A 14,601-nucleotide genomic window follows, 5' to 3' on the forward strand; every position below is an offset into this window, starting at 1 on the left:
CCGAAGCTCATAACTTTCTTATTTATCATCCGATTAAGACGATATTGGTGTCGTTGGAAAGCTAAGAAGACGGACAACATGACTAAGTCAGAGGCATAAAACCCAGGTATCAGGAAAAGAGAGAAAAGTTGGCTTTTAATTTACACCAAGGATTGAGCTTAGAAATTGAGAAATTGAGAATTTTTTACCATTTTCAACCTCCAATATCTGGAGAACGGCATGCAATCGACACACCGCTCTCATGTCAGGGATACACCCCGATAGGGACTCCTAGAAGCTGCAAAGAATTAGCAGAAATACTTTCTCCCTCTAAAGATATTATTGACTGAACATGCGGAAAATGTACAAAAGTCTTAGAAAATGTGAGACAGGGGTTAGACGGTTTTTTTGTGGTCAGCTCCAGACAACCTGAACGTTGCCGAGGAGGTCTCAGTGAATACTTTTCAAGTGCTTAGGAAACCGGTTAAGCTCGGAGACGAGGTAAAACTTGCGTTCCGCGCTAAGTTCTTTTCCGACTGATAGCGCGGAAAGGGTGCGAGATAAAGGCCCTAAACTCAGTACATAAAAGATTAAGAAGACTTCAAGGAATCCACATACCAAGGCTCAGCCTCAGTGCTCCAAGGGCATGCAACCTATGGGTATTTGAAGAAAATGTTCTGTAATTCCAGTTGGACCAAAAGACGACGTCAGCGGAAGTCGAAAATTTGGGACGAAAGGAAACTCCTCTTTTCATGAAAGGTCAAGTAGGTCTTGAAATCCTTACCTCAATCCTTCTCTCTGAAATGACCAGAAACTGCTCAGAAGGGGTGGCAAATTGACGCCAAATGGAAAGGTCCGCATCTCTCTTAGTTTTCAGGCGATTTTCAAATTCTTGGTGTCATTGAAAAGGTCTTGGCAAGTTCTGTCAACAACCCGAAGATGGTTATTAGAGGTGAAAGAGGAAAAAAGTTGCGAGGGTTGAAAGATGTCTGTGTATGCAGCGTGGGTACACCTAGGCAATATCTGCTCTAGAAAGCCTCAAGAAAAGTGGCTAATTGTTCGGAGCGTTATGGCTATGGATAGATGCTGTCAAGAGCTTTCTAACAAGCCCAAGATCTTGAAAATCCATAACGAAATAAAGACCTTCTGCCGTTTGCAAGCATATAAAAGAAAATCGCCTGTTATTCTACTTTTTGCTCTCTAGAACGACAAGTGCATGACATCAGCGCAAAGAGCTCTTCAAGACCTTTCCAACGACACCAAGAACGTTGACATCGGAGCAGTCTGTCAAAAGATATGAGCAAAAAAACGAAAAGTAAGTGTTTGCAGGGGGTTAAAGTCAGGGTTAGTGGGGGTTAGGGTTACGGTTAGTGTTAGGGTAAGGGTTAGGGTTAGTGGGGTTAGAGTTAGCAGGGTTAGTGGGGTTAGGGTTAGTGGGGTTAGTGGGGTTAGGGTTAGGGTTAGGGTTAGGGTTAGGGTTAGGGTTAGGGGTTAGGGTTAGGGTTAGGGTTAGGGTTAGGGTTAGGGTTAGGGTCAGGGTTAGGGTTAGGGTTAGGGTTAGGGTTAGGGTTAGGGTTAGGGTTAGGGTCAGGGTTAGGGTTAGGGTTAGGGTCAGGGTTAGGGTCAGGGTTAGGGTCAGGGTCAGGGTCAGGGTTAGGGTTAGGGTTAGGGTTAGGGTTAGGGTTAGGGTCAGGGTTAGGGTTAGGGTTAGGGTTAGGGTTAGGGTTAGGGTTAGGGTTAGGGCTAGCGTCGTATGGGTTTTTGTAACTTATAGTACCACTTATAGTAACTTATTGTCATTTTGTAACTTAATTCGGGCATTTTGTAACTTAAAGCGGTCCTTTTGTAACTTAAAGCGGTCCTTTTGTAACTTAATGTCCTTTTGTAACTTAATTAAATTGGACCCTAATTTCTTAAAATATTAAATTCATTAACAATTATATCACTAATTACGCTAATTAAACTAATTAAAATGCTCCAAGTTTGAAGTTGATATCTCAATTAGAAAAAAAGTTATGACCTCTCAAAGTTCGATTTTTAAGGTTTTTTATGGGTCCATTACTTTTTTTCCTGAAATATATTGATAGATTTTTGTAATTAATTTAATTGATATAATTGATATTAATTAATAATTGGTGTCATATCATGTTAATTGTGCGTATATCTCAAAATATTAACCAAAAAGTTTAAGTTACAAAAGGACAGATTTGCTTATCCAAACCCTGGGGTTAGAAAAATTTTTTGGTCCACCCCCTATAATTTTAAAATTACTTGTCCTATAGGAAATAAAACCCTATATAGCAATTAAACAAGCAAAATCATGGTTATAGCCAAAATTTCGGCTCTAACCCCCAAGGAATAAAAATTTTACAGAGATTTCTTTTTCCCTCTTTATTCCTTATGAAAATCTGAAATGACTTCCCTTTTTGGCCCTTATTTTCTTATAAATTCAATGACAATTGTCTTTTGTGCTGATTTAATATTGTTTTAACATGAATATCGCAGATATAGGCAAAGAAAGATCCATTCTTGTGCACTTTAACCTGTGCTCTCTTGTAGCATGCAATTTCAGTTATATTTTCTAAGTCCAATCTAGTATGAAATTGTGTATGTAAAATGTCCATACTTAAGGTAAAATTGGATTTTCTGTTGTTCTTTTCCTTGTTATATAAGGTTGTTATCAAAGCAAGACTGAAAATAAACATCCTGCTGTGAATAAAGATTTTTATTGTGAAATATGTATAACAACTGTTTGTCATATGTAACTTATCAATAGTGATAATTTTTCATTCCAGGAATGCAAATAAAGGATATAAACTGCTATCTGCTGCTGTTTACTTGTTTGTCTTAATAGAGACAACAAAAAACAAAAAAATAAGCATTTTGAAAGTTTCAGACCCCTACATATTGCAGTATATCTGAACAAAATTGTCCCAAAATGTGCTCACTCAAAGAGTTCTAGATTTGGTTATAGGTAATAAATGATAATTATCTTACTTATATTCTCTTTAATGCTCTTAAACAAAGAATGTATAGAGAAGAAAACAACATTTTGAGGGTTATTTTAAATTTTAGACCCTCTAGAGTATACTGTATATTTGACTGAAATTGTTCAAAAAATGTGTTTACTCTAAGGGCTCTAAAATTTTTTACAGGTAATAAATGGTGATTTTCTTAGCTACACTCTCTTCAATGCTCTCAAACAAAGAAGAAATGAAGAAGAAAACAACATTCTTAGGGTTGGTTTAAATTTTAGACCTACTATAGTATGCTGTATATTTGACCGAAATTAATAAAAAATGTGTTTCCTCAAAGAGCTCTCAAAATTTTTATAGGTACTACATAGTGATTTGACTAGACATATTCTCTTTATTGCTCTCAAACAAAGAATAAATGAAGGCGAAAACAACATTTTTAGGGTTAGTTTTAATTTTAGACCCTCTATAGTATGTGGTATATTTGACCGAAATTTTCAAAAAATGTGTTTACTCTAAGGGCTCTAAAATATTTTACAGGTAATAAATGGTGATTTTCTGATCTATATTCTCTTCACTGCTCTCAAACAAAGAATAAATGAAGGAGAAAACAACATTTTTAGGGGTAGCTTTAATTTCAGACCCTCTGTAGAATGTGATATATTTGACCGAAATTGACAAAAAATGTGTCTCCTCAAAGAGCTCTAAAAAATTTTATAGGCACTACATAGCAATTTAACTAGTCATATTCCCTTTATTGCTCTAAAATAAAGAAAAAATGAAGCAGAAAACAGCATTTTGAGGGTTAATTTAAATTTTATACCTTCAATAGTATGTGGTATATTTGACCGAAATTGACAAAAAATGTGTTTCCTCAAAGAGCACTTAAAGTTTTTATAGGTACTACATAGTGATTTAACTAGCCATATTCTCTTTATTGCTCTAAAACAAAGAAAAATGAAGGAGAAAACAACATTGTGAGGGTTAATTTTAATATTATACCATTCAGAGTATACAGTATAGTTGACAAAAATTGACAAAAAAATGTTTCCTCAAAAAGCTCTAAAACTTCTTATCACTACATAGTGATACAGCTAGTCATATTCTCTTTATTGCTGTACAACAAAGAATAATTGAAGCAGAAAGCAACACTTTTAGGGTGATTTAAAATTTTAGACCCCTATACTATGCTGTAATATTTCACAGAAATTGTCGAAAATAGTACATACTCAAGGGGTCGTAAAAATTTTTGGGGGTAAGAGTTAGGGTTTTTCTAAGTCAAATTCTTTTTTATACTTTAATACAAAGAATAAATCATGCAGAAAATAAAAGTTTAATGGTTTTTTAAAGTTTTAAACCCCTTTACTATGCTGTATATTTCACAGAAATTGTCGAAAAATGTACTTACCCAAGCAGTCGTAAAAAATTTTAGAGGTAAAAACTAGGGTTTTTCTTTCTCATATTCTCTTTAATACTACAATACAAAGAATAAATCATGCATAAAATAAAAGATTATTGGTTTTCTAAGATTTTAGACCCCCTATACTATGCTGTATATTTCACAGAAATTGTCGAAAAATGTACTTACTCAAGCAGTTGTAAAAATTTTTTGGGTTAAGGATTAGGGTATTTCTTAGTCAAATTCTCTTTAATACTTTAAAACAAAGAATAAATCATGCAGATAATAAAAGTTTAATGGTTTTTTAAAGTTTTAGACCCCTTATACTATGTTGTATATTTCACAGAAATTGTCGAAATATGTACTTACTCAAGAGTCATAAAAATTTTTAGAGGTAAAAAGTAGGGATTTCTTTTCTCATATTCTATTTAATACTTTAAAACAAGAATAAATCATGCAGAAAATAAAAGTTTAATGGGTTTTTTAAAGTTTTAGACCCCCTATACTATGCTGTATATTTCACAGAAATTGTCGAAATATGTACTTACTCAAGCAGTCGTGAAAATTTTTAGAGGTAAAAACTAGGGATTTTCTTAGTTTAATTCTCTTTATTACTTTAATTCAAAGAATAAATCATGCAGAAAATTAAAGTTTATTGCTTTTTGAAGGTTTCAGACTCCTTATACTATGCTGTATATTTCAAAAAAATTGTCGAAAAATGTACTTACTCAAGCAGCCTTAAAAATTTTTGGGGGTAAGGGTTAGAGTTTTTCTTAGTCAAATTCTCTTTAATACTTTAATTCAAAGAAAAAATCATGCAGAAAATAAAAGTTTATTGGTTTTTTAACATTTCAGACCCCCTGTACTATGCTGTATATGTAACAGAAATTATCAAAAAAAATACATACTCAAGCAGCCATAAAAATTTTTGGGGGTAAGCGTTAGGGTTTTTCTTAGTCAAATACTCTTTAATACTTTAATTCAAAGAATAAATCATGCAGAAAATAAAAGTTTAATGGTTTTTTAAAGTTTTAGACCCCCTATACGATGTTGTATATTTCACAGAAATTGTCGAAATATGTACTTACTTACGCAGTCGTAAAAATTTTCAGAGGTAAAAACTAGGGATTTTTTTTCTCATATTCTCTTTAATACTACAATACAAAGAATAAATCATGCAGAATATAAAAGATTATTGGTTTTCTAAGATTTTAGACCCCCTATACTATGTTGTATATTTCACAGAAATTGTCGAAAAATGTACCTACTCAAGCAGCCGTAAAAATTGTAAGAGGTAAAAACTAGGGATTTTCTTTTTCATATTCTCTTAAATACTACAATACAAAGGATAAATCAAGCAGAATATAAAAGTTTATGGGTTTTTTAAGGTTTTAGACCCCATATACTATGCTGTAAATTTCACAGAAATTGTTGAAAAATGTACCTACTCAAGCAGTCGTAAAAATTTTTAGAGGTAAAAACTAGGGATTTTTTCTCTCATACTCTCTTTAATACTTTAAAACAAAGAATAAATCACGCAGAAAATAAAAGTTTAATGGTTCTTTAAAGTTTTAGACCCCCTATACTATGTTGTATATTTCGCAGAAATTGTTGAAAAATGTACATACTCAAGCAGTCGTAAAAATTTTTAGAGGTAAAAACTAGGGATTTTTTCTCTCATACTCTCTTTAATACTTTAATTCAAAGAATAAATCATGCAGAAAAAAAAAGTTTAATGGTTTTTTAAAGTTTTTGAACCCATATATTATGTTGTATATTTCACAGAAATTGTCGAAATATGTACTTACTCAAGGAGTCGTAAAAATTTTTAGAGGTAAAAACTAGGGATTTTTTTTTCTCATATTATCTTTAATACTTTAAAACAAAGTATAAATCATGCAGAATATAAAAGTTTAATGGTTATTTAAAGTTTTAGACCCCCTATACTATGCTGTATATTTGTCGGAAATTGTCGAAAATTGTACTTACTCAAGCAGTCGTAAAAATTCTAAGAGGTAAAAACTAGGGATTTTCTTTCTCATATTCTCTTTAATACTACAATACAAAGGATAAATCATGCAGAAAATAAAAGTTGATGGGTTTTTTAAGGTTTCAGACCCCCTATTCTATGCTGTATATTTCACAGAAATTGTCAAAAAATGTACTTACTCAAGCAGTCGTAAAAATTTTTGGGGGTAAGGGTTAGAGTTTTTCTTAGTCAAATTCTCTTTAATACTTTAAAACAAAGAATAAATCATGCAGAAAATAAAAGTTTAATGGTTTTTTAAAGTTTTAGAACCCCCATACTATGTTGTATATTTCACAGAAATTGTCAAAATATGTACTTACTCAAGCAGTCGTGAAAATTTTTAGAGGTAAAAAGTAGGGATTTCTTTTCTCATATTCTATTTAATACTTTAAAACAAGAATAAATCATGCAGAAAATAAAAGTTTAATGGGTTTTTTAAAGTTTTAGACCCCCTATACTATGCTGTATATTTCACAGAAATTGTCGAAATATGTACTTACTCAAGCAGTTGTAAAAATTTTTAGAGGTAAAAACTAGGGATGTTCTTAGTTTAATTCTCTTTACTACTTTAATTCAAAGAATAAATCATGCAGAAATTTAAAGTTTATTGCTTTTTGAAGGTTTCAGACCCCTTAAACTATGCTGTATATTTCAAAAAAAATTGTTGAAAAATGTACTTACTCCAGCAGCCTTAAAAATTTTTGGGGGTAAGGGTTAGAGTTTTTCTTAGTCAAATTCTCTTTAATACTTTAATTCAAAGAAAAAATCATGCAGAAAATAAAAGTTTATTGGTTTTTTAACGTTTCAGACCCCATGTACTATGCTGTATGTGTAACAGAAATTATCAAAAAATATACATACTCAACCAGCCGTAAAAATTTTTAGGGGTAAGCGTTAGGGTTTTTCTTAGTCAAATTCTCTTTAATACTTTACTTCAAAGAATAAATCATGCAGAAAATAAAAGTTTAATGGTTTTTTAAAGTTTTAGACCCCCTATACTATGCTGTATATTTCAAAGAAATTGTCGAAAATTGTACTTACTCAAGCAGTCGTAAAAATTTTTAGAGGTAAAAACTAGGGATTTTTTTTCTCCTCATATTCTCTTTAATACTTTAATTCAAAGAATAAATCATGCAGAATACAAAAGTTTAATGGTTATCAAAAGTTTTAGACTCCCTATACTATGCTGTATATTTGACAGAAATTGTCGAAAAATGTACTTACCCAAGCAGACGTAAAAATTTTTAGAGGTAAAAACTAGGGATTTTCTTTCTCATATTCTCTTTAATACGACAATACAAAGGATAAATCATGCAGAAAATAAAAGTTTATGGGATTTTTAAGGTTTGAGACCCCTTATACTATGCAGAATATTTAACAGATATTGTTGAAAAATTTATATACTCAAGGAGCCTTAAAAATTTTTGGGGATAAGGATTAGGGTTTTTCTTAGTCAAATTCTCTTTAACACTATAAATCAAAGAATAAATCATGCAGAAAATAAAAGTTTATTGGTTTTTTAATGTTTTTGACCCCCTATACTATTCAGTAAATTTAACAGAAATTGTCGAAAAATGCACTCACTCAAACAGCCTTAGAAATTTTTACAGGTCAAAACAAGGGTTTTTCTTTATCCTACTCTTTTTAATACTCTCAGAGAAAGAATAAATCAAGAAAATAATAAAGGTTTGATGGTTCCTTAAAGTTCTAGACCCCCTATACAATGTAGTATATTTAACAGAAATTGTTGAAAAATGTAGTCACTCAAACAGCCATAAAAATTGTTTGAGGTCAAAACTAGCGATTTCCTTTATCCTATTCTCTGTTATACTTTCTAACAAAGATTTAATCCTGAAAATAATAAAGGTTTGATGGTTCCTTTAAGTTTTAGACCCCCTATACTATGCAGTATTTTTATCAGAAATTGTCGAAAAATGCACATACTCAAGCAGCCATAAATATTTTTTGGGGTCAGGATTAGGGTTTATTTCACTCATATTCTCTTAAATACGTTAAAACAAAGAATTAATCATACAGAAAATAAAAGTTTATTTGTTTTTTAATGTTTTAGACCCTTTTACTATGCAGTATATTTCACAGAAATTGTCGAAAAAGGTACTTACTCAAGCAGCCGTACAAAGTTTTAGAGGTAAAAACTAGGGATGTTCTTTCTCATATTCTCCTTAATACTACAATACAAAGAATAAATTATGCAGAAAATAAAATTCTGTTGGTTTTTTAAGTTTTTTGATCCCCTATACTATGTTGTATATTTAACAGAAATTGTCGAAAAATGTTCTTAGTAAAGCAGCCCTAAAAATTTTTGGGGGTAAGGGTTAGAGTTCTTCTTAGTCAAATTCTTTATAATACTTTAGTTCAAAGAATAAATCATGTAGAAAATAAAAGTTTAATAGTTATATAAAGTTTTAGACCCCCTATACTATGCAGTATATTAAACAGAAATTGTCGAAAAATGCACTTACTCAAGCAGCCGTAAAAATTTTTAGATGGAAGAACTAGGAATTTTCTTAGTCAAATTCTCTTTAATACTCTAAAACAAGGAATTAATCATGCAGAAAATAAAAGTATATTGATTATTTGAAGTTTTAGACTCCCCATACTATGCAGTATGTGGAACAGAAAATGTCGAGAAATGCACTTACTGAAGCAGCCGTAAAAATTTTAGAGATGAAAAATAGCGATTTTCTTTGTCCTATTCTCTTTAATACTTCAACTGAAGGAATTAATCATGCAGAAATTAAGAGTATAATGGTTTTTTTAAAGTTTAAGACACCTTATACTATACAGTATATTTCACAGAAATTGTCGAGAAATGTACTTACTCAAGCAGCCGTAAAAATTTTTAAGGGTCAGGGTTAGGGTTTTTCTTAGTAATATTCTCTTTATTACTTCACTACAAAGAATAAATCATGCAGAAAAAAAAGTTCACTTGTTTATTAAAGTTTTAGACACCCTATACTATGCAGTATATTTAACAGAAACTGTTGAAAAATGCACTTATTCAAGCAGCCGTAAAAAATTTTAAAGGTAAAACATAGGGATTTTTATATTCAAATTTTCTTCACTACCTAAAACAAAAAAATTAACCATGAAGAAAATAAAAGTTTAATGCTTCTTTAAAGATTTAGACCCCCTATACTATGCAGTATATTTAACACAAATTGTCGAAAAATGCACTACTCAAGCAGCCTTAAAACTCTTTAGAGGTAAAAACTATGTATTTTCTTTCTAAAAATTCTCTGTAATACTCTAAAACACAGAATTAGTCATGCAGATAATAAAAGTTTAATGGTTATTTAAAGTTTTAGACCCCCTATACTATGCAGTATATTAAACACAAATTGTCAAAAAATGCACTTACTCAAGCAGTCCTAAAAATGTTTAGAGGTAAAAGCTAGGTATTATCTTAGTCAAATTCTCTTTAATACTCCAAATCAAAGAATTAATCATACAGAAAATAAAAGTTTATTGGTTCTTTAAAGTTTTAAACACCATATAGTATGCAGGATATTTAACACAAATTATTGAAAAATGCAGTTACTCAAACAGCCATAAAAATAAAATTAGTCATTAAGAAATAATTACCTTCTTTTCTTCTTTTGAAACTTTTGCTAGTTACAGACTTCAGAAAGACAGATACTGCCTCTGCAGCCTTTTATATAGAAAAGGGCTATACCATCCAAATAGGGGTAAACAGGTTCCTGGACTATACCATTAGTCCTAGTCACATCAGTTTTTTAAAGGTATAGGCCTATTGTCTTATTTATTACTCATCACACTATATTTAAGTGAAATTGTTGAAAAATGCACTTACTTAAGCAGCCGTTAAAATTTTAGAGGTATAAACTAATGATTTTCTTAGTCATATTTTTATTTAATACTTTGAAACATGCAGAAGATAAAAGTTTATTGTGTACGGGGTGTTTCATATTAAATGTGGCCTCTTCTTTTACAGCTGACAGTGGGAATCGAACCCACTCCTTTTTCCATTCAAGAACAGAAAACATGCTCCTTTACACCATATCAGCCTTCAATATCGAGTACACATAATGCCGAAACCTGAATGAGACACATAAATAAATGACACATGTGCTGAGAATCAATGTTAATTAAGTCATTTTTAAGGATCAGATTTGTAGCTAAAACATTTCACAGCATTTTATGTTGTTTATATCTTTATTTTAGTGTGCCTTAGATTAAATTTGGGGAAAAAATCTAAATCTTCAAAGTATTTATTTGTACCAGATGTAAATAGCAATCCTATTTATGTGCAACAAGAAAAAAATGTTAAACAGATCAAATCAATTTGGAGGTTTAAATTATGAAGAAATAAAAGGATTTCACCTGCACCTGTTGCTTTTTATTTCTTTTTTTATCCTTGTTTCTTTAACAAAAAGTAGTTGAGAAAAATTAATTGCTAACAGATTAAAGTGTTTAAGATGTTTGTTTGTTTGTTTAATGTCCTTCTCGAGAATTTGTCACTCATATGGAAACACCACCACTTGTCGGTGGAGGGCTGCAAATTCAGACCTTCACTCAAGACTCTGGGCTTTTGAGCAGTGAGGGATGTTTTTCGTGCAATCACCTACTGCGAAACAGGACCTCGGTTGATATGGTCTCATCCGAAGGACCAGTCTCCACATAACACAGTGTGATTCAAACCCATAACATAAGGATCAACTCCTTACACCACATCTCTAGAGCAAATGCTCTAACCACTGCACCATGTGTACAAAAGCGAAATTTTTAATTTAAATTTTTCTTCTACCCAGGATGAAATGGCAGAGTATTTGAAATCTAAAATGAAAATATGTGTAGAATAAACAGAGAGTTATATTTTCTAATTGAATGAAGAAAATATAACATGTTTCTAATTGTTCCCTATGCTTGGTTAGTCGAAAAATCATGTCGTGACTAAACAAGAATGACTTAAGTGGTTTCAACATGTCGAGACTCCTGATTTGTTCTTATTTTTGTTGAATACGTATCGAGTAAAATTTTTTGCTTTATATCTGTACGGTTAACTTAGCCAAAGAAGAAACAAACTTAATTTTACTTTACTTTCCTGTATTTGTGAAAAAAAAAAAAAAAAAATCAGTAGAAATGTATTTTCTAAATCTGTGGTTAGAAAGTGTAAAATGTAACTCAATCATTTTGTAAACTACTTGTACTGATTAAATTGCAACAAAGCAGAATATGTGTTGAATTAACAAAATATAACATGTTTTTAATTGTTCGCAATGCTCGGTTAGTTGAAAAAATATGTTTGTAACTAAACAAGAATGACTTAAGTGATTTCGACATGTCGTACTCCTGATTTGTCCTTATTTTTGTCGATAATGTATCGAATAAAATTTTTTTGCTTTATATTTGTATGGTTAACTTAGACGAAGGAAAAGGAAGCCTAATTTTACTTTAATTTCCTGAATTTTGAAGAAATATAACTATTAATCATAAAATTGTAAATAAAATGATTTTTCATGAATCAAATGCACTTTAATTATTTGTTTCAATCTTGTTAAGCATACAATAGGGGATGAAGTAACAAACAAACAAGCATATAAGTGTTACAGCTGTAAATAAAAGATCTATGAATGTGTGACAAATGATGATGTGAAACAAGTCACATCTGGGGTTGTTGAATATAAATTAAAGTACAACAACTGCATCTTATACTGATTATTTCTTTGTTTTGTTGCTCTGAAGGTATTCCACACTTGAATCAAGAATGATGAAAGAAATGAATTGATAACTGTCTAAAAACATGCATCATTCATGTATGACAAAAGAATATCTTTAAAACTTCTCCTCTGGAGGTCCAAAAATGTTAACCGAAAGTTTATCTCTGATATTCATGGTGTTTATTTCTCTGTTTTGTTGTTCTAAGACTATTCACACTTGTAGTAAGCATGCTGAAAGGGATCAACTGATGTAAGTCTAAAAAGCTTCATTTTATGTGTTTTGTCAAATATATTCCCAAATATTCCTCATCAAGGGGGTCTGAAATAAGTGTGTCTATGTCACAGAGAGATGCCTCATAAGTAAAAACTATGATACTTACAGTTCTCTGTGGTTGATGAAGTTTAAAGCATGGAATAACAGTCATTTTCATTATAAATGTGCTGGTCGATCGAATTTCCTCTATTTACATGTGTTAGCAGAAGAACTTGATGTGTTAGCAGCTCCTAACATATATATCTTCACTCACTGATAACTCCTGTACTTCCAAACACTGAATGAAGCTAAAATCCCACCATAAATCATTCGAAAAATCCCAAAAACTTAGAAGAAATTCGACATCCTTTGGAACAGGAACAAACACTATAAAATGAAAAAGGAAAACCAATATATATAATGTATTTATTTCCGGAATACTCTAGACTATAAAATCTGCGAATTAGAGTGAAATTTGGCTGACACACACGTGTGAGTTTGTGCAAGAGTTAAAAACTGAAATGTTATTTTGGTTATGAGTGTTCTCATTAGCAGCTGAATGTGTGTTTGTCCGTTTCACCAATAATCAATATCGAAAAAATGCCTTTACTCAAGCAGCCATAAAAATGTTTAGAGGTAAAACCCAGGTATTTTTTAGGTCAAATTTTCTTGAATACTCTAATATGAGGAATTAATCAAGCAAAAAATAAAAGTAAAATGGTTTTTTAAATTGTAAGACTCCATACACTACTCTGTATATATCACAGAAATTGTTGAAAAATGTATACGTACTTACTCAAACAGTCGTAAAAATTTTTAGAGGTAAAAACTAGGGATTTTCTTTCTCATATTCTCTTTAATACTACAAAACAAAGAATAAATCATGCAGAAAATAAAATTTTATTGGTTCTCTAAGATTTTGGACCCTCCATACTATGCTGTATATTTCACAGAAATTGTCAAAAATGTACTTACTGAAGCAGCCGTAAAAAATTTTTGGGGGTAAGGGTTAGAGTTATTCTTAGTCAAATTCTCTTTAATACTTTAATTCAAAGAAAAAATCAAGCAGAAAATAAAAGTTTAATGGTTTTAAAAAGTTTCAGATCCCGTATACTATGCTGTATATTTCAAAGAAATTGTCGAAAAATGTACTTACTCAGGCAGCCGTAAAAATTTTTAGAGGTAAAAACCAGGGATTTTCTTTCTCATATTCTCTTTAATACTACAATACAAAGAATAAATCATGCAGAAAATAAAATTTTATTGGTTTTTTTAAGATTTTAGACCCCCTATACTATGCACTATATTTCACAGAAATTGTCGAAAAATGTACTTACTCAGGCAGCCGTAAAAATTTTTCGGGGTAAGGGATAGAGTTCTTCTTAGTCAAATTCTCTTTAATACTTTAATTCAAAGAATAAATCAAGCAGAAAATAAAAGTTTAATGTTTTTAAAAAGTTTGAGACCCCCTATACTATGCTGTATATTTCAAAGAAATTGTCGAAAAATGTACTTACTCAAAGTCGTAAAAATTTTTAGAGGTAAAAACTAGGGATTTTCTTTCTCATATTCTCTTTAATACTACAATACAAAGAATAAATCATGCAGAAAATAAAATTTTAATGGTTTTTAAAGATTTTAGACCCCCTATACTATGCACTATATTTCACAGAAATTGTCGAAAAATGTACTTACTCAAACAGTCGTAAAAATTTTTAGAGGTAAAAACCAGGGATTTTCTTTCTCATATTCTCTTTAATACTACAATACAAAGAATAAATCATGCAGAAAATAAAATTTTATTGGTTTTTTTTAAGATTTTAGACCCCCTATACTATGCACTATATTTCACAGAAATTGTCTAAAAATGTACTTACTCAGGCAGCCGTAAAAATTTTGGGGGGTAAGGGTTAGAGTTCTCCTTAGTCAAATTCTCTTTAATACTTTAATTCAAAGAATAAATCATGCAGAAAATAAAATTTTATTGGTTTTTTAAGATTTTAGACCCCCTATACAATGCACTATATTTCACAGAAATTGTCGAAAAATGTACTTACTCAAACAGTCGTAAAAATTTTTAGAGGAAAAAAACAGGGATTTTCTTTCTCATATTCTCTTTAATACTACAATACAAAGAATAAATCATGCAGAAAATGAAATTTTATTGGTTTTTTAAGATTTTAGACCCCCTATACAATGCACTATATTTCACAGAAATTGTCGAAAAATGTACTTACTCAAACAGTCATAAAAATTTTTGGGGG

Source organism: Saccostrea echinata, unplaced genomic scaffold (assembly GCF_033153115.1).
Source record: "Saccostrea echinata isolate AGI-Se365-2 ecotype Australia unplaced genomic scaffold, CSIRO_AGI_Sech_v1 ptg000068l, whole genome shotgun sequence".
Lineage (NCBI taxonomy): Eukaryota > Metazoa > Mollusca > Bivalvia > Ostreida > Ostreidae > Saccostrea > Saccostrea echinata.